The sequence below is a fragment of the Capra hircus genome, chromosome 14, assembly GCF_001704415.2.
Source record: "Capra hircus breed San Clemente chromosome 14, ASM170441v1, whole genome shotgun sequence".
In the NCBI taxonomy this organism is placed as follows: domain Eukaryota; kingdom Metazoa; phylum Chordata; class Mammalia; order Artiodactyla; family Bovidae; genus Capra; species Capra hircus.
In genome coordinates this window covers 35,027,219-35,045,877 of record NC_030821.1, presented here as the reverse complement: position 1 = coordinate 35,045,877, position 18,659 = coordinate 35,027,219, and positions in this window count along the sequence as shown.

Genomic DNA, 18,659 nt, shown 5'->3' with positions numbered 1-18,659 from the left:
AAAGTCATTCACTGACTCTGGCTGTTAAATGCTTTGGGCCAGAAGTCACATACATCACTTCTGCTCATAGCTACTGGCCATATCTAGTTATACAACACTGCTGAACTGCAAAAGGGCTGAGAAATGTGGGTCTGAGGGCAGAGAGAGTCAATGAGTGATATATCTTACATTTCTTCCATACCCTCTTTTTTTTTTTTAATTTATTTACTTTTGGCTGTTCTGGGTCTCTGTTGCTGTGTGATGGCTTTCTCTAGTGGTGGCAAGCAGGGACTACCTCTTGTTGTGGTGCATGGGATTCTCATTGTGGTGGTTTCTCTTGTTGTGGAACACGGGCTCTAGGCACTTGTGCTTCAGTAGTTGTGACAAATGGACTTATCATGTGGAATCTTCCCGGACCAGGGATTGAACCCATGTCCCCTGCACTGACAGGTGGATTCTTAACCACTGGACCACCAAGGAAGTCCCCTTTCTTTTTTATCCACCATCATCTCAAGCTTGTCATCCATCAATCCATTCATTGCCTTGCCTTCCTTAAACCCTGGGCACTTACTAGATAACTTAGGTACCATTTTTAAAAATGGTACAGAATGAACCTATTTGCAGGTCAGGAGTAGGGACACAGACATAGAGAAGAGATAGGTGGACACAGGGGAAAGGGGAGGATGGGATGAATTGGGAGCTTGGGATTGACATATATTCACTACCATGTGTCAAATGGATGGCTAGTGGGCGGCTGCTGTATAGCACAGGGAACTCAGCGCGTACTCTGTGATTACTTTGATGGATGGGATGGGAGGGAGGGGACATATGTATACATGTAGCTGATTTACTTTGTTGCACAGTAGAAACTAACACAGCCATTGTAAAGCAACTGCTGCTGCTAAGTCGCTTCAGTCGTGTCTGACTCTGTGCTATCCCATAGACAGCAGCCCACCAGGCTCCGCCATCCCTGGGATTCTCCAGGCAAGAACACTGGAGTGGGTTGCCATTTCCTTCTCCAATGTATGCAAGTGAAGTCACTGAGTTTTGTCCAACTCTCAGCAACCCCATGGACTGCAGCCCACCAGGCTCCTCCATCCATGGGATTTTCCAAGCAACTAGACTCCAATAAAAGAAAATAAAGATGAGTAGAATCCATACCCTTCACTCAGACAAAGTAAGAAATCTACCATGAACTATATAGATATGATTTAGTCTTATCTCATTTAGTCTTTCCATTTAACACTAGTAAGGCATCAATATTTTTTTCATCTTTACGGACAAGAAGCTACTTAAGAGATCAAGTAGATTGCCCCAAATCACATGGTGAATATGTGGCTAGTCTATAATTCCTGTTCCGGTCTGTGTGAAGACTGTGGCTTTGCTTTTTCCATCATAACCCCTGACTTGTCAGTCTTCGGTTAATTATCACAACAGACTGGCTTGACCTGGAGTTTAGATGAATCGATTGCTCTTGTTTTTCTCACAGAGGGACACAGTGGAGTAGGCGATAGGTCACTGAAGTCATCAAGAAGTCAAAATGCCCAGAGTTTCAAACTTGCTTTGTTTACTTGGGCAAATTATGTAACTTCTCTAAGTTCCATTTTCTTCACCTGTAAAATAGATTATTCAGACAATTAAATGGAAAAACAATCTGATATGAAGTGCTTGACACACTCCTAGTTGGTGCCATCGTCAGCACCACCAGTGTCACCACCTTTTAAATTATTTCTGTTATTGTAATTCAAACTCCTGCCTAAGGTGCAGGGCTAAGGGTCCTCTGCATGTGATTCTGTTAATCTTGGTTGTGACCCAGTTTCTTGTGGATTGTTTTTTTCCTGGAGCCAAGACTCAGCTTGCTATTGCACGGGGCATTGTTAATTTATTTCAGGTCTTTAAGTTCAGGTAAAGGGTCCCTATCGGTACTTTAAAAAGTTAGAATTCATCTTATCAGGTACCTCATGCTAGCTTCTATTTCTTTTCTGTTAATTTTTAATTTACTCTTAAATCTTGATTCGTTTAAGTAGGTAAACAAAAAAACACACTAATATCAGACGGCATATGGAAATCTTGACTCACAGCATGAGAGGGCTGGATCTTTTTACCCCAATAGCTTCACAAAGATTGAGCAACTTGAAACTTTTTCAGGGACATGCCCTTGACCTCATCCTTACCAAATGCCCAATCTCTCACTCACTTTCTGACCACTTCCTCTGGTACTTCCAACACCCTGGTACCAAGATTCTAACTGCCAATTTCAGATCTTAATGAAATATCTAATCTTGATCACCGCCTGTTCCTGTAACCTTCTCATATTTTCACAGCTCTCCTCCCTAGCTTCAATTGTTCATTATTACCATCACATCCTTGCAAATACTTTAACTTCTTGGCAGCTCTTTCCTCTCTTCCTATGTTGTGCTTACTTGGCAAAGTCTCAAGTCTAATTAAATCAAACTATCTACCTATTTTTGCTTGTACTAAGTAACATTTGCAGGAAAAAAAAAACGAATTTGCTGATGACTGCTTTCATCTGAAACTCATGGTTCCAAATCACATGGGGTATTCAACACTGCTGTTCAACTTTACATCACTTCCCTAGCTTTTCTCATTTCCAAGATGGCTATTTGATGGCTTCTTTTTTCACCTGAAATCCTTTGACCTCTTCTTGCCAAAATCACACTCTCAGCTACTGTCTTTACATCATTGAAAGACAGAGGAGCTGCTAGAGAGGAACACTGTCTTTCTCCTACCTCAGCAGCTACAATGCCACTTGCTTCTGTTCCTATGACCTCTGCCTTCCCTTTTCTTCACTCTGAAAGAAATGCTTTCAGTGCCATCAAAAGCCAAACCCTCCACTTGTGCGCCAGGTCCCGTTCCCTAAAGATTCTGCAAGGACAATATATCTGAAATTTTACACTTTCCCTCAGTATTCTCAATTTATTCCTGTCTCCTGAATGATTTCCATCAGCATGCACACCTATTGTAAGATCACCTATATTTGCTTGTGTATGTCCTCCTGAGAATTACACATTTTGTTAGCAGTTTTCTTTGCTTCCTCCATGTGTGCTTTTCCCATGTAGCATTTGGAAAATGTACACATGGAGGAAGCAAAGACAATTGCCAGCAAGATGCCTAATAATTCTCAGGAGGGGATCCAAAAGTAAGCATTGTTGTTCAGCCGCTGAGTCGTGTCTGACGCTTCGCAACCCCCATGGACTGCAGCATGCCAGGCTTCCCTGTGCTTCACTCTCTCCAGGAGTTTGCTCAAAGTCACGTCCATTGAGTTGGTAATGCCATCCAACCATCTCATCCTCTGCCGAATAGAAAGCCTCTTATTCTCTGTATTAAGTCCCTTTTCTTTAAATACCTAGAATGATTTTTTTCTCTCCTGTCCAAGTGCTGACTGTGATACGTTTGTCGATCTTTATTGTCTTAAAACTTCGCTCTGTCTGGCCTTTCTCTTGGAATGTTTTTTTTTTTTTTCTCTATCTTTACATAACACAAGTGATTAAAAGTCATTTGGCTTGCAGCTTAAGTAGCACTCCTTTGTGCAGCCCATTCACTATCACGTTATCTTAATCGTGATATACTGTTGATGACTATATATTTTTTCTTGTTTATTTGCTCACCAGAAGATGAGTGATCTCATTATCTATTCATTCCTCATATCTAGGACACTGTTGGACACCCAGATGGTATCCAATAAATATCTGTGGAATAAACAAATGAAAACTGACCATCATATAGCATTTTTCCTAGGAATATCAGTGATTGAAATTTTAGGTTCCTCAACTTGATTTATTTGTTTATTTTTAATTGAAGGATAATTGCTTCACAGTATTGCATAGGTTTATACCAAATGTCAACATGAATCAGCCATTAAGGGAAAATCTACTAAGGGCAAAAGGCTATTTTAGGTCCTGTGAGAGATACAAAGTTGAATTAGAGCTCAGTCCTGCCTTTGAGGAACCAGCAGAGGAAATAAGGAACGTGATGCATATGTGGCCGTTGTGTAACATAGAATGTGGTGTCATTATGCACATGTTAAAGCTACAGGAGTTCAGAAGCAGACTTCTGCTTCCATTTGGGGATACAGAGAAGGTTTTCTGAAGGAGGTAATGTTTGAATTGGGCCGGGAAGGATAGTTAGGACTTATGCATGCAAAAATGGGTGGGAAGAACATTCCTGAGCAGCCATTATCATTGGCTCAAAGTGGAGGTGAAGCACATTCAGAATATAGGGAATTTGAGATCAGTTCCCTTGGCTGGAAAGTAGGGTGTGAAAAGTGGAGGAGTCTAAGATGAAGGACTATACTCAGAAAACAAAACATCTTAAATAAATTCCCAGACAGGCAGGGGATCTACCGTTTTTCATTGAAAAACTTTTTATTCAGATACACATGCAGATTTTAAATTTACTTAAGGTGGGTATTAAGTTTGCAGTTAGAGCTCATTTACGCTAAACGCCTTGAGGCTATAGGAATTCTGTTTATTTGTTAGGAGCCGCACCATGTTTTACATTCTAAATGCTCTGGTTCGAATTCCATGTTGTGAATCTCTGCTCCCTCTGAATGAGAAACAGGCTGCATGCAAATGCATATTTGTTCATAATGAGCTTTTAACATCTCCCCTCTTCTCTGGGGATGAAATTAGTGTATATTCTGCTTTAGTCATGTCAGTAATCTTCCTGGAGATAGCAGAAAATGATTAAAACTTACTCTAAATCATTATCAGCCCATTGAGAGATATTCTCCTCTTGAACTTCTGCTTTCCTCTAAAACAACCCAGCCATTGAATTGAAAAGTGTATGAGCTTGAAGTTCAAAGAACATATAAATTTTCCTTGAGGTTCTTTAACATCTAATAATAAAGTGATTGTTGCTGTATCGAGGCTTTATTAGTTTCTTAGATACTCTCTTAGTCACCACCAATAATCATCCTTCAAACGTGCATTTTCCTGCCTTATTGTGCTAAACAGACTGTGTTCAGCAGTTATATTACAGTGCTGTATCAGTTAAAACAGTGATTCCAAGTCAGCTATTTGTTTAGAATGATAGAGGTAGAATAGATCAGTGTATTTTGTTTCCTGTAGGCTTTTATGTCACTGGATATGAGTACTTATATGCATGTAGACAAAATTCACAGCTAAGACTCATAGGTTTTAAGTTAATCACTAAAGGTCAAGTACTCACGTTAAAAAAAACCACTTAAAATACAGTATCACTGGGAGTGATGATACCAATAAAAAAAAAAGAAAAAATACAGGTTCTGCCTGTTTTTTTAGTGCAGAAAATAGGGCAGTTAATTATATATTCAAATACGTGTACATTTTCTCATGTAAAGATGCAAATATCATAACATCCAATGCAGGCGGAAAAGGAGGATCAAGACAAGTTGGCTATTTGCATGTGAGATGCTGAGTTTCCTGAGTCCAGGGAAGAATTCCAGGGAGTCATCAATACCATGGAGCTCTAGTTTCCTCCTTGAAAGCAATAAACATGGTTCATGGTCTTAAAATGACCTTTTAGAGACATTCCATTCATCACTCTTCCTCTTAGGCTGTAGTGTAGATAGGCTATGTCTCTGATGATCTCCCATGTTCAGAAACTGTAGGAAGTTTTGATTCTTACAAAACATTAGCAATAATAGGCAAATACGGCTCTGTGAAAGGGAGTCTATTAACATCATTTATCATAGACAAAGCCCATTTCCGATGAATCCTAGCAGGAGGAAACTAAAAAGATCATCAAAGTGAAGGCCGCTGGTTGGACCACTTTTTTAAGAAAAAATTTTAATTAGTTGCCAACATAATATCATATCCAACTGAGTTTTAATCCCTATAATAATATTTCTAATTTTTTGTTGTTGTTGTTGTTGAGGAACTAGATTCTCACAGAATTCAGGAGTTTAATTCCAAGTCACACACCTCATTGATAACTAAACAAAGAGTTTATTAAGATGGAAAAATTTAGTATGTTTTATTCCATCACATTAATCCCTAAATTCACATATCTGCCATTTAAATTACATAGCTATGAGTTTGAATATCTGTAAACTGGCAATAGGTTAGAGTTAGGGAAAGTTGACTGCTTTTCCAGTGTTGTCACTTGACATATTCTTTCCCAAAGGAAAACGAAAACTAATTATGCTTTTCAAATTTACCGCAAGTCACATTTTTAAAATATTTATTGGAGAAACATTGTGGGAGATATATAAAATGCCTAAACCATGGGGAAAGAGATAAGTCAGCACAGCAAAGAGATAAACACAGATAACACAGAGTAAATACCTGCCGGTTCAATCTCAGTTGTTTCGGCATTTAGGAAAACTGGGACAAGACTGAGCTTATAAATGGAAAGTAACATCTTAAAAATTTCCACCAGCTGTTAGGTTCTGTGAATACATTATCCCATTCACACAACAATCTCTCACGGAGAGTATTTTGTCATCATTTCTCCAGAAGAGGAATCTGAGGCTTCAGAGAGTTTAAGGAACATCCCAGATTCCACCCAGTCAGGCAGGGGCAAAGTTGGACTTGGAACCAGGTGAAATTCCAAAATATGTCTGATTTCCAGGACACAATTTCCATCTCTCCACACTATTTTCTTCCTTCCTTCCTTCCTTCTTCCCTTCATCTTCCCTCCCTCCCTCCCTTCCTCCACCCCATCCCTTCCCTCCCTCCCCTGACAGCATATGGGATCCTAGTTCCCCAATCAGGACTGAACAGTGGAAGCACGGATTCTTAACCGCTGGACCACCAGGGAAGTCCCCCGATACTATTCTCTTAGACACAAATTTTGTGCAGTTGAAAAGTGTAAATAAGTTTGTAGAAGAAGTAGTTTTAAACAACAGTGAGACAAAGCATGAGTCACATTGTTAAAGTACCCCCGAGAAAACATGTCCTATATTACTCGGAAGTTAATCTAATTTTAAGCAATCCTTTTTTACCCCTAAAAACCAGTTCCCTTAAGACTTTCATTAGGCACAGTTTTCTTAGTCTGAATTAATTTTTTGCTGGGAAGTAACAAAAGGACATTTCTTTGGTGCTGAATAGTCCTTAATTCAAACTCTTCCAGAATATTCAGGGAGCCTTATTCAAATTTATACAAAATTTTGATTCTTTTCTCCCTCAGGTATTGAAGTGATCATCACACACACACACACACACACATTTGTTTCTAAACACACACACACTCACACACACAGGTTTCTGAATTTCCAGAAACATCTCCAAGTCACTCACAAAAACATGTAAACGTGACCCATTTCTTTATAGTCAACAACACATCTCCCTTCCAGGAGGGCTGCTGAAAATCTTTTCTTTGAAACTACTTTGACTGAGAGCTAAATCTCCCCAGACAGGCTGAGGAGGATTAGAGTATATATTCCTTTGGGTAACAGCCTTTCAGGGTCAAAGGAGGATAAGAGGATTTTCAAATAAGGTTCTGATGAAGAAGGCATCCAGAATGAGTGGTCTAGGGACACAACATCTAACCTTGGAGTCTCTCAACCCCAGTCGAATCCCAGAGGGGCTTCTGCAGAAAGCTACGTCCTTTCTCCAAGCCTGCTGAAATAAACTCTGTGCCCCTTTCACAATAGATTTGAATGGTGAATTACCTCATTTGGAGGTGGAAAAAGAGTAGGAGAGCTTTTCTTTTCCCACGAGGCAGCATCTCTGTTTATAAACGGTAATGAAATTGACACTGGTAAACTGATTATGCTAAGCACGCTGTGTACGGAGCACCACTGAATGTTTCCTTTGCCTGCTCTTTGGGGTTTAAATAGAAACTTGTGATTCTGGGGATCAGAAGCTCAAGTCCCAATCAGTGAATAATTTATTAACCTTTAATAAGTTGCTGATCTCTTTGTACCTCAGTCTGAATGACAAAGTAATAACCTTCTTAGTAAATTGTTTTGAGATCTCTTATCGAAAGGATAAATATGTAGTAATTATGAAGCCTTTTTAGCAACATTCCGATGAGGGATTCCCAAGTAAACCCCAATGGACAGGAACTGTTTATTTGTATCAGGCTGGAAATAAACTACTTTGAAATAGTGAAGGATGAAGCATAGTTGGAGTGAGTTGTTGTTGTTCCGTCACTAAGTCATGACCAGCTCTTTGTGACCCCATGGACTGCAGCACACCAGGCTTCCCTGTCCTCTGCTGTCTCTCGGAGTTTTCTTAAACTCATGTCCATTGAATTGGTGATCCCATCCAACCACCTCATCCTCTGTCTCCTGCTTCTCCTCCTGCTTTCAATCTTACCCAGCATCAGGAAATTGGAGTGGTATTTCCTAATAACAAATGATATAGAATCATTGAAAGCAAAATGTACAAGAAAAGCAATAGGTATTGGGCACTGACCACAGCCTAGTGCTTCAGTTAAAGGAGGATAATACATCATCCCTGACCCCAGGGGGCTCACAGTCTGGAAGGACTGACAGGCGCACAAGCAAGTAGGTACAACAAGGTCATATACACACCCAGCACCAACACCGAGGACAGTCAGCAAGTAGTAGAGCGTGTCAGCTGGGTTTTCATGTCCAAAACCGAGAATTTTCAAACTGTCAGGGACCCTAGAAATGTTTAATACAACCCTTTAATTATCTGAAGGAAGACCATTCAAACCTGAGAAATTAAGGGGCTTGAAAAAAATAGGGAAACACATCTTCAGACTTCCAATCTAGTTCTTTCTTTGTTACACAGATTGAAACCAAGTCAATTAGTCAGGTCTATGAAAAAAAATACTGTCTGAGCTTCCCTGATGGCTCAGACGTTAAAGAATCCGCCTGCAATGCGGGAGACTTGGTTTCGATCCCTGGGTTGGGAAGATCCCCTGGGGAAGGGAATGGTAACCCATTCCAGTATTCTTGCCTGGAGAATTCCAAGGGCAGAGGAATCTGCAGGCTATAGCCTATGGGATCACAAGAGTCAGATACAACTGAGTACCCGTGAAAAAAATACAATATACATATTGAGATATACTGATATTTATATATCATAATATGTGTGTAAGTATTATGAATATATATGTTAAAGGTCTATGTAAAGTTATACATTCATATCAAATTATTTATAGCATTATGTGGTATATAAAAGATATTAGTTTACTTGCAATATTGTAAGTAACATGATAATGTTACTTATAATGCATTGTATTATATTATTATACATAGGTGTTATCATTAAAGGGAGTAGGTATGCAACAAAAATGTTGCTTGGCAATCAAGAGAGAAGTTACTAGGCGATAACCTGGATTCCTCATTTTTTCCCATTATTGAACCCTGAGGAGACACCCCGTCTTTCTGTTTAAATCAGGTACTTCCTCCTTACTCCCAGCATAAATGACAGTTCCTCCGTAACCTCTCTTGATGACCTTGAATCACTTCTGGCTGCTAACAGTCTGTCCCCATCCCACACCACTAGATGGTGAATGCTTGACGAGCTCCTTAATTGAGAAGCCGTCCACATCCTCACTGAGAACCTGACCTTTGGAACAGGCAGGTGCGTAGGTGGGGGTCCACTCTGCTGTATTCCAGATATAAGAGGTAAGAGCAGTTTCCCTCACGTCTCTAGACCTCTTTATTTCTTCAACTATAAAATGATAAAAATTGTACCTATGACATTGTGTCTTTGCAGGATTCTAGTGTACGTGGGAACCAAGTACTCAGCAATTATATAGTCTTTGTATTTTTGCACACTATGACTGCTCAATAAATATTTGTTAGGCCAAATCAAATTTTATGTTTTCCTTCAAATATTTTTTATATGTCTCTCTCTTCAGTCTTGGTATTATTCCTTTAATTTTGTCATGCAGAAACAGATCATTTTTTCTAAAGCTATTTTAAATTATTTATATTCACCTTTGCATCCTCCAAGAAAACAAACAGCCAGCTGCATCAGATTTTGCCAACAGCGTTCTCTTTCTTGTCAACACAGAGCAACAAAGGCAAGCTCTGGAAGTTCGCAAAAGCAGTTTTGTGGGTTTTTATTTCTGGTGGCTCATCTGCAGAATGAGAGACACAAACATCAAATGGTAACATGAACCACGTAAATAAGGAAGAAACAAACTGTGGAGCTTCTGAGTCTTTCTCAGTGCAGAAACACATCAAGTAAAGGAATGATAAGGTGCAAGAATGCCAAAATGAAAAAGACCCCTTGGAAATTTCCAGATAACAATTGGAAAACATGGTTGTGGGTTGCTTTAGCCTGAATTCTCTAACTGCCCTCATTCTGCTCTTGAATCTTCACTAGAGACTGCCTTCCCTCTCAGCTCTGTTTTTCACCTCTCTGGATCATTATAAGGCTAATTCCTATCATAGCCACTCTCAGATATTGGGTTGGCCAAAAAGTTTGTTTGGGTTTTTCTGTACTATCTTCTGGAAAAACCCAAACGAACCTTTTGGCTAATCCACTCTATCACAGTTCCATCTACCACCTCAGCTTCTTCATCTCTTAGAATTATTGTCTGAGCAAATGAGCCTGTCCTGGCTCTGCCTCTATCCCCAAGCCATCCCAGTGCTCCCTGCCACCGCCGCAAGCCTATACCACTGTCATCTCCCCTTCCGCTCAAGCCTCCTGTCTGTCTCTTTCTGTTGTTGTTAGGTCACTAAGCTATGCCCAACTCTTTTGCGACGCCATGGTCTGTAGCATGCCAGATCCTCTGTCCACGGAATTCTCCAGGCAAGAATACTGGAGTTGGTTGCATTTCCTTCTCCAGCGGATCTTCCTGACCCAGGGATTGAACCTGCATATCCTGCATTGGCAAGCTGATTCTTTACCACTGAGCCACCAGGGAAGCCCGCCTGTCTCTTGCTATTCCTGCCTATTACCACCTGTTCTCCACTCGGCTGCCGATGCAATGATATTTAAACTATATAGTGTCTCCCTATTATTTCTATTTTATTTATTTTTTAGACTTTTTATTTTGTATTGGGGTACAGCTGATGAACAATGTTGTGATAGTTTCAGGTGAACAGCCAAGGGACTCAGCCATACTTGTGAAAGTGAAAGTGGCTCACTCAAGTCCAGCTCTTTGCGACCCCATGGACTGTAGCCTGCCAGGCTTCTCCGTCCAAGGAACTCTCCAGGCAAGAATACTGGAGTGGGTTGCCATTTCCTTCTCCAGGACATCTTCCCAACCCAGGGATCAAACCCAGGTCTCCTGTATTGCAGGCAGATTCTTTACCAGCTGAGCCACAAGGAAAGCAGCTGTGTTTATACGTGTATCCATTCTCCCCCAAACTCCTCTCTTGTCCAGGCTGCCACATAACATTGAATAGAATTCCATGTGCTATATAGTAGGTCTTTGTTGGTTATCCATTTTAAATACAGCAGTGTGTACTTGTCCCTCCCATACTCCTTAACTATCACTTCCCCTCATCTTTTTCCCCTAGCAACCGTAAATTCATTCTGTAAGCCTATGAGTCTCTTTCTGTTTTGTAAGTTCATTTCTGTCATTTCTTTTTGCATTCCATATATAAGGGATGTCATAGGATATTTCTCCTTTTCTGTCTGACTTTCTTCACTCAGTATGACAGTCTCTAGGTCCATCCATGTTGCTGCAAATGGCATTATTTCATTCTTTTTAATGTCTAAGTAGTGTTCCATTGTATATAGTATATAGTAGTATTCCATTGTATATATGTACTGCATCTTACATTTTTCTGCTGATGCATATTTAGGTTGCTTCTTGGTTATTGTAAACAGTGCTGCAATGAATATTCAGGTGCATATGTCCTTTCAGATTATGTTTTTCTCCAGATATACAGGAGAAATGAAATTCTCCTATACAGGAATAGGATTGCAGGGTCATATGGTAGCTCTGTTTTTAGTTTTGTAAGGAACCTCCATACTGTTCTCTATAGTGGGTGTACCAATTTACCTTCCCACCAACAGTGTAGGAGGGTTCCCTTCTCTCCACATCCTCTCCAGCATTTATTGTTTGTGGATTTTTTCATGATAGCCATTCTGGCTGATGTGAGGTGATATCTCATTGTAGCTTTGATTTGCATTTCTTTAATAATTAGCAGTATTGAACATCTTTTTCTTGTGCCTCTTGGCCATCTGTGTATCTTCTTTGGAGAAATGTCTATTTAGGTCTTCTGCTCATTTTTTGATTGAGTTGTTCATTTTGATGCTGTTATGTGTCATGTACTGTTGGTACATTTTGGAGACTGATCCCTTGTCGGTCACATCATTTGCAAATATTTTCTCCCAATCTGAGAGTTGCCTTTTCATTTTGTTTATCATTTCCCTTTGCTGTGCAAAAGCTTTTGAGTTCAAGTAGGTCCCAATTGTTTTTATCTCCATTGTTCTGGGAGATGGATCGAAAAAGATATTTCTGTGATTTATGTCAGAGAATGTTTTGACTGTGCTTTGCTTTATGAGTTTAATAGTGTCCAGTCTCACATTTAGGTCTTTAATCCATTTTGAGCTTATTTTTGTGCATGGTGTTAAAGAATGATCTAACATCATTTTTAAATATTAATTTGAAAATAGAAGCAAATGGCTCACATGGTAAAGAATCTGTCTGCAATGCAGGAGACTCAGGTTTTATCCCTGGGTTAGGAAGACCCTGGAGAGCAAAATGGCAACCCACTCCAGTATTCTTGCCTGGGAAATCCCATGGACAGAGGAGCCTGGCGGGCTACAGTTCATTGGGTCACAAAGAGTCAGACATGACAGAGCGATTAACTCACAGATAGACAAACTTGTTACCCTGGCCTCCAAAGCCCTACATGATCAGGTCCCCTTCTGTTTGACCTCAGCTCTTGTTGGTTTTTCCCCTTATTGTTTCCAGAAGTTTCTCAAATGCACTAAGATCTGAGCCCAGGACTTTTGGTCTCCTGGCTTTTTGCATGGCTCACATCTTTGATAATTCAATTAGAGCATAAGGAGGGGTTTTGGTTAGAGTGTTCATAGGAGCACCCTAAACTAAATGCCTTTCCTGGTGTCTCATTACCCTCACCTGAGTTTATTTTCTCATTATCATCTATTTTCTGAAATGAATTAATAAGTTACATATTAACATTGTTTGTGCCTGCGCTAGCCTGTAAGCTCTCTGAAGTGTTAGCACTGGGGCCTACCTAGAACAATGCCTAGCACATAGTAGGTGCTCTAAAAATTTTTTTGAATGAAATACATGAAATATTTGTAGTGTTTTGTAAAGTTGTAATATTCATAAAGCTACAAATATTGAAATACTTGTAAAATGCTTAGAAGAGTTTGGGCATCTGCAAAAGAAATAGTTCTTTAAAAAGTAGTCAATTTGAAATATAAGATCAGAGAAAATCCTACCAAGATGGGATGACCTCAAATATCAGGCAAGGCAAAAATCTCCAGATGTCAGTAAGTGGAAAAGAGGCCACTGATGATTTCTCTGTTTATATTCATTCCTATGTGAACTGGATTCCACACAGGCTGTACTAAATTCTACCAGACAAATGTTTTTGTATCTTAGATGTTGACCAGGGATTAAATCTGATAACAGAGTTTGCTCAGCTGCATCTGGCGTGTACTGAGACAGCTCCTAGGCCAGGCCTGACTCTGATGCTGCTGGTAGAAAACCAGACGCTCAGATCATCTTCAAGACCAAAGAAAGTTCGATCCTGGCACCCAGATCTTCTTGTTTCATGTAGACACTTCAGAGATTTAACAGTGAAGGCATTTGGGGACAATGCACAAAGACTCAGAAAATCAATTTCTATCGCCCAACGATCAAAGAGTATGTTTTTACCAATTGTGAGCCTGCAAACAACATTTCCTCCCCTGCCACCACGTTTGAAAGCTTGTTCGCCCTGACACGCAGGCAGAGGCTATTTCAATTTGCATCTCTGGAAGGCAAGCCTGACCTAGATTTCCTTCTAGAGTAGTGTCCATGTGAGGCTGTGAATCTTGTGGCTGCTCCCTTAAGACCTGGTAGATAATTAGCTACTTCTCAGGCTGAGACAGAGTAAAAAGAACAGGTAAGGAAGAAAAAAAGAAACGTGGCCTTGCCTCATGCTACCTCTGGAAACGGCATGTATTTGTTTCTTTGACAAAAAAAAAAAAAGGTCTCCCACGTCCTTGGCAGAGAGCGCCAGGTAGACTTTCATGTACGAGTTGGAAGTTGTCTGCAGTCCAAGACCCAAGGACTGCAGTTCAGCGTGTGCAAGATCAAACACAGGTGCAGCTGAGCTGCTGCTGTGCCGTTCAGCCAGCCACCCTGGAGAGAGAGCCAAGCGAAAGATTGAGGGGGGGAAAGCTTTTCATATTTTAAAAGACACTGAAGTACTGCTGCCTGGAGATCTGAAGTATTTAAGGGACCTCTTGGAAAATGCCTTTTCATAAAATGTTGGGGATAAGATGCCGAATCAGAATCATTCCTTCAGAGAAGCTCTGTTTTCACCTCCACCACAGCCCTTGCGGAATCGGGGGGTAAAAATAAACCCAGCTAAAATGTGAGATCCCACATTCCAGCTTCGTAAGGAGAGCTGGAAACTTCATTTCAGTGACATAATTGCTTGGGTCACATGTACTGTTTGTTCATGAAGTACTTATTCACTGCCTGCTATGTGCCCATAGTTGGTGGGAAGCAAAAATTGAATTTCCCTCATGGAGTCTACAGTCTAATTTCAAAACAGTGAAGGTGCCTTTGCCTTCTCGCTCCAGCTGTGGAGGGTGATGAAATGCCACAGGATTCCTTGCCTGGCATGTTAGTGCCTGCTGCTGCTGCTGCTGCTAAGTCGCTTCAGTCGTGTCTGACTCTGTGCGACCCCATAGACAGCAGCCTACCAGGCTCCCCCGTCCCTGGGATTCTCTAGGCAAGAATACTGGAGTGGGTTACCATTTCCGTCTCCAATGCATGAAAGTGAAAAGTCAGAGTGAAGTCGCTCAGTCGTGTCCGACTCTTCGCAACCCCATGGACTGCAGCCTACCAGGCTCCTCTGTCCATGGGATTTTCCAGGCAAGAGTACTGGAGTGGGGTGCCATTGCCTTCTCCAATGTTAGTGCCTAGTTACATCTAAAGGAACGGAATCCTAGTTCTGTTTCTCCCAGCTTCTATTATCATTCCTCTATATCAGCTTCTTCCCTAGCACTTGCAATTGTTAAATTCAAATACTTCCCTCAGGAACCTTCCTTCCTTGATCCAGTGTACTCCCGGAGCCCTTGGGTGTCCTTCAAGATGTGGGGGAAAAGAACATGGATACTGGCATCAGATGGACTCAGGTTCAGGTCTTGGGAGTCTTCAGAGGCTTACCACTTACATGCTATGGGACTGTAAATAGTTAGATTTGAATCAATGTACGATTCTTCTAGTGTATAAATTTTAGCTGCACTTGAATCTTGTTCCCATGTACACCAAAATTATTTTCTTTCAACCAACTTTTATTGAGTCTTTAGCTCTACTCAGGCACCGGAAATACAAAGCTAAGTGAGATGCTTCTGACCTTGGAAAAGATCATTGTGGTCCAGTGTGGTTAGTGGAACTGACACTGACAGGAACTCACAGTTTGCAGTGTGGCGTGTGTACGTGTGTGTACGTGTGTGCTCAGTTGCTTCAGTCATGACTCTCTGTGACCCCTTGGACTGTAGCCCGCCAGGCTCCTCTGTCCATGGGATTCTCCAGGCAAGAATACTGGAGCGCGTTGCCATGCCCTCCAGAGGATCTTCCCGACCCAGGGACTGAGCCTGCATCTGTTATGTCTCCTGAATTGGCAGGCGGGTTCTTTACCACTAACGCCACCTGGGAAGCCTGTGGCATGTAGGGGAGCATAGCCAATTCTGTCATTATGAGGGGTCAGTGGGAAGGGCTAGGGCTGGGGAGAAGCAAGATCAGGAATGACTATAAGAGCCAGTCCAGGTTCGATGCATGATAAGGGTGCTCAGGGCTGGTGCACTGGGATGACCCAGAGGGATGGGATGGGGAGGCAGGTGGGAGGGGGGTTCAGGATGGGGAACACACGTACACCCGTGGTGGATTCAAGTCAGTGTATGCAAAACCAATACAATATTGTAAAGTAAAATAAATAAATTAATTAATTAAAAAAAATTTTTTATAAAGAGTTTATCTTATGGACAAAGTGGAGAAGGATGCTCAAAGCAGAAGGAACAAAGGTAGACTGAGACGTTAGAGGTTCGACAGCCTTAAGTATTTGGAAAAGAACAAATATTTGAGTTTGGATACTGCATTGACTCTTACTGTGTGTTTTGCAGGGTTTTACCTTAGTCACTATGTTTATAATAGTACATATACCGGCAGGTCTGCAATTGTTAACTCATTTACTTATTCAGCAATTATCTTTGAGTATCTGCTATGTGTTAGGCAATGAAGAAAGTTTGGTCCCATTCAGTTCATTTCAGTCGCTCAGTCATGTCTGGCTCTTTGCAACCCCATGGACTGCAGCACGCCATGTTCCATCACCAACTACCAGAACTTGCTCAAACTCATGTCCATCGAGTTGGTGATGCTGTCCAACCACCTCATCCTCTGTCGTCCCCTTCTTCTCCTGCCTGCTATCTTTCCCAGCATCAGAATCTTTTCCAATGAGTCAGTTCTTTGCATCAAGTGGCCAAAGTATTGGTCCCATATGTATAGCCAAATCTCATAATTATTGTCTAACAGTTAAATGAGTAATAATCATAAAAATAATTTTTCAAAGTTTTACACAAAGTTTATGTGATTCTGTTTTACAGGTCAAAATCAACCTAGCACTTTCCAGGATACATCAATTCTAGCACAATAAATATACTTTGAGACAGCCCTGTGCTTATGTATGTACTAAGCTAAGAGTGAACTCAATAGGTACCTTCTCCAGAGGGTTTCACAGAAGACCAATAAAATAATTACCAAGTGTTTTTATAAGATGTAGAATGTTCAGTAATAGCAAAAACCCTCTTACAAATAACAAAGCCCCTTTGGAAGTGAATATTTCTAATCAGATTGTGGTATCTTTTCAAACAAGACACTTCAAGGCCATAAGTCAAATGTATATGCTTTCCAGTCTCCCAGTGTGATACAAAATTTCTGCAAATAAGGACCCAGATATTGTTCTTGGGTCTCACTTAGAAATAAACAACCAAGGTATCACTCTCCTGGGCCTGCAATTTTTAGATGTTAATAGCTTCTCATGTTATGTCAACCTGACACTGGGGAGATGATGACAGATGACTATGTGCGTGCTAGAGAGGTAGAAATGACTCGTCGCCAAGGCAATGGTTATCATGACCTGACTTTGTCATTTACATTGGTAAGTTGCAGCCGTCCTCCCACCCTTCCTTACTGCCTACCCCAACCCTATGTAGATAGACCTCATTTCCTGCTATGAGCATCTCTGTAGAACCAGATCACTAGCTGCTGTTTATGCCTAGTGAGAATCTATATGGAAGACTCTCTCAGTGATGAATGCTTCTTTGTAGTTATCAGGAGTACAGAGCAGAAGATACCTGCCTTCTGGACCTCAAGTATTAAGAGGGATGTGAGTTGATCTGAGAGTGATTTAATAAACACTGAGTGGAACTAGGAAGTAGCCATGACCCTCAGCTATGACCCAGAGCCAGAAATGAATTTTGTCTTTGTAAGGTAAACAGGCTCTCTCATCTGTCTTGCACCCTACTCGTCATGAGATTAGTTGTAAAGAAGGAAGGCTCAAAGACATGCACTGTGTAACCCCACAGTAACCAGTCAATTCTCATTAGCAAACTAAGTCTTGGTAAAGTCACCCAGTGTGCTCCATATATAGCCATTTCCCCTTAATTTATTCACTTAATTATTCATCCTCAGCACTCATTTATCACTTGCTATGTGTTAAGCACTATGCTAGTTTCTGAAGATGCAGTGAAGGACTCTTCACATTTAAAGAGATCAAACTTTAGTAGGAAAGGAAGATAAGTAAATATACAACTGTAATACAAGAGGATCAATGTGATCGTTTGTTTCAGCAAACGTCAATTTGGGCATCTACTGTGTGCCAAACGTATGTCAGACAACGTGAATAAACTCAGAGAGTTTAGTAGAAAATGCATAAGGAAAGAAAGACGTAAGAGTATTGCAAGTCCATGAAGTGTATCTCAATGATAGTGAGTATATTTAGAGATGACTCGAGAAGACTTACTAAGTGAAGCAACACCTGTTTCTGTTGTGAGATGCATAGGGATTCCTTCCTGGACTGTTAGGGGAGGGCTTCAGCCTGTGAACAGCATAGGTTCTGGAAATCGTTGCATCATTCACCCCAGTGGTGAAAGCAGAGGGAACCACTAAACCTTGCTTATGAAGGATGAAACATCCTGAATTCTCTTCTGCAGATGAAGGGAAGGGAAGGTCTTTAAAATGAGGAAAGATGTAATTGTAATTATATTTTAGAATAATTTTTTCTGATAAAAGGGTAGAAGTTGGACTGCATAGACTATTCCTTCTCTCTACCCACATTAATTGGTCCAGAGGTCACTGTGGATACTTGATGAAAATAAGAATCATTTTGGGGATGGTTTTATTCTGAAGCTAAGAGCGGTGTCTTCTGTATCCTCTTGCTTTGCTAAGTTGGGTCAACAGAGTTTGGTTCTGCAATGTCTTCTGCTATATAGAACAAGCCCATCTGTGGTAAAAGAGAAGTAATACCAAGAGAATGTCAGGGATAAGAGAAATAGGGGTGGAGGAAGAAAGAGAGAAAGCTAGCTGAAATCATTCTCGTCTGTGAATGT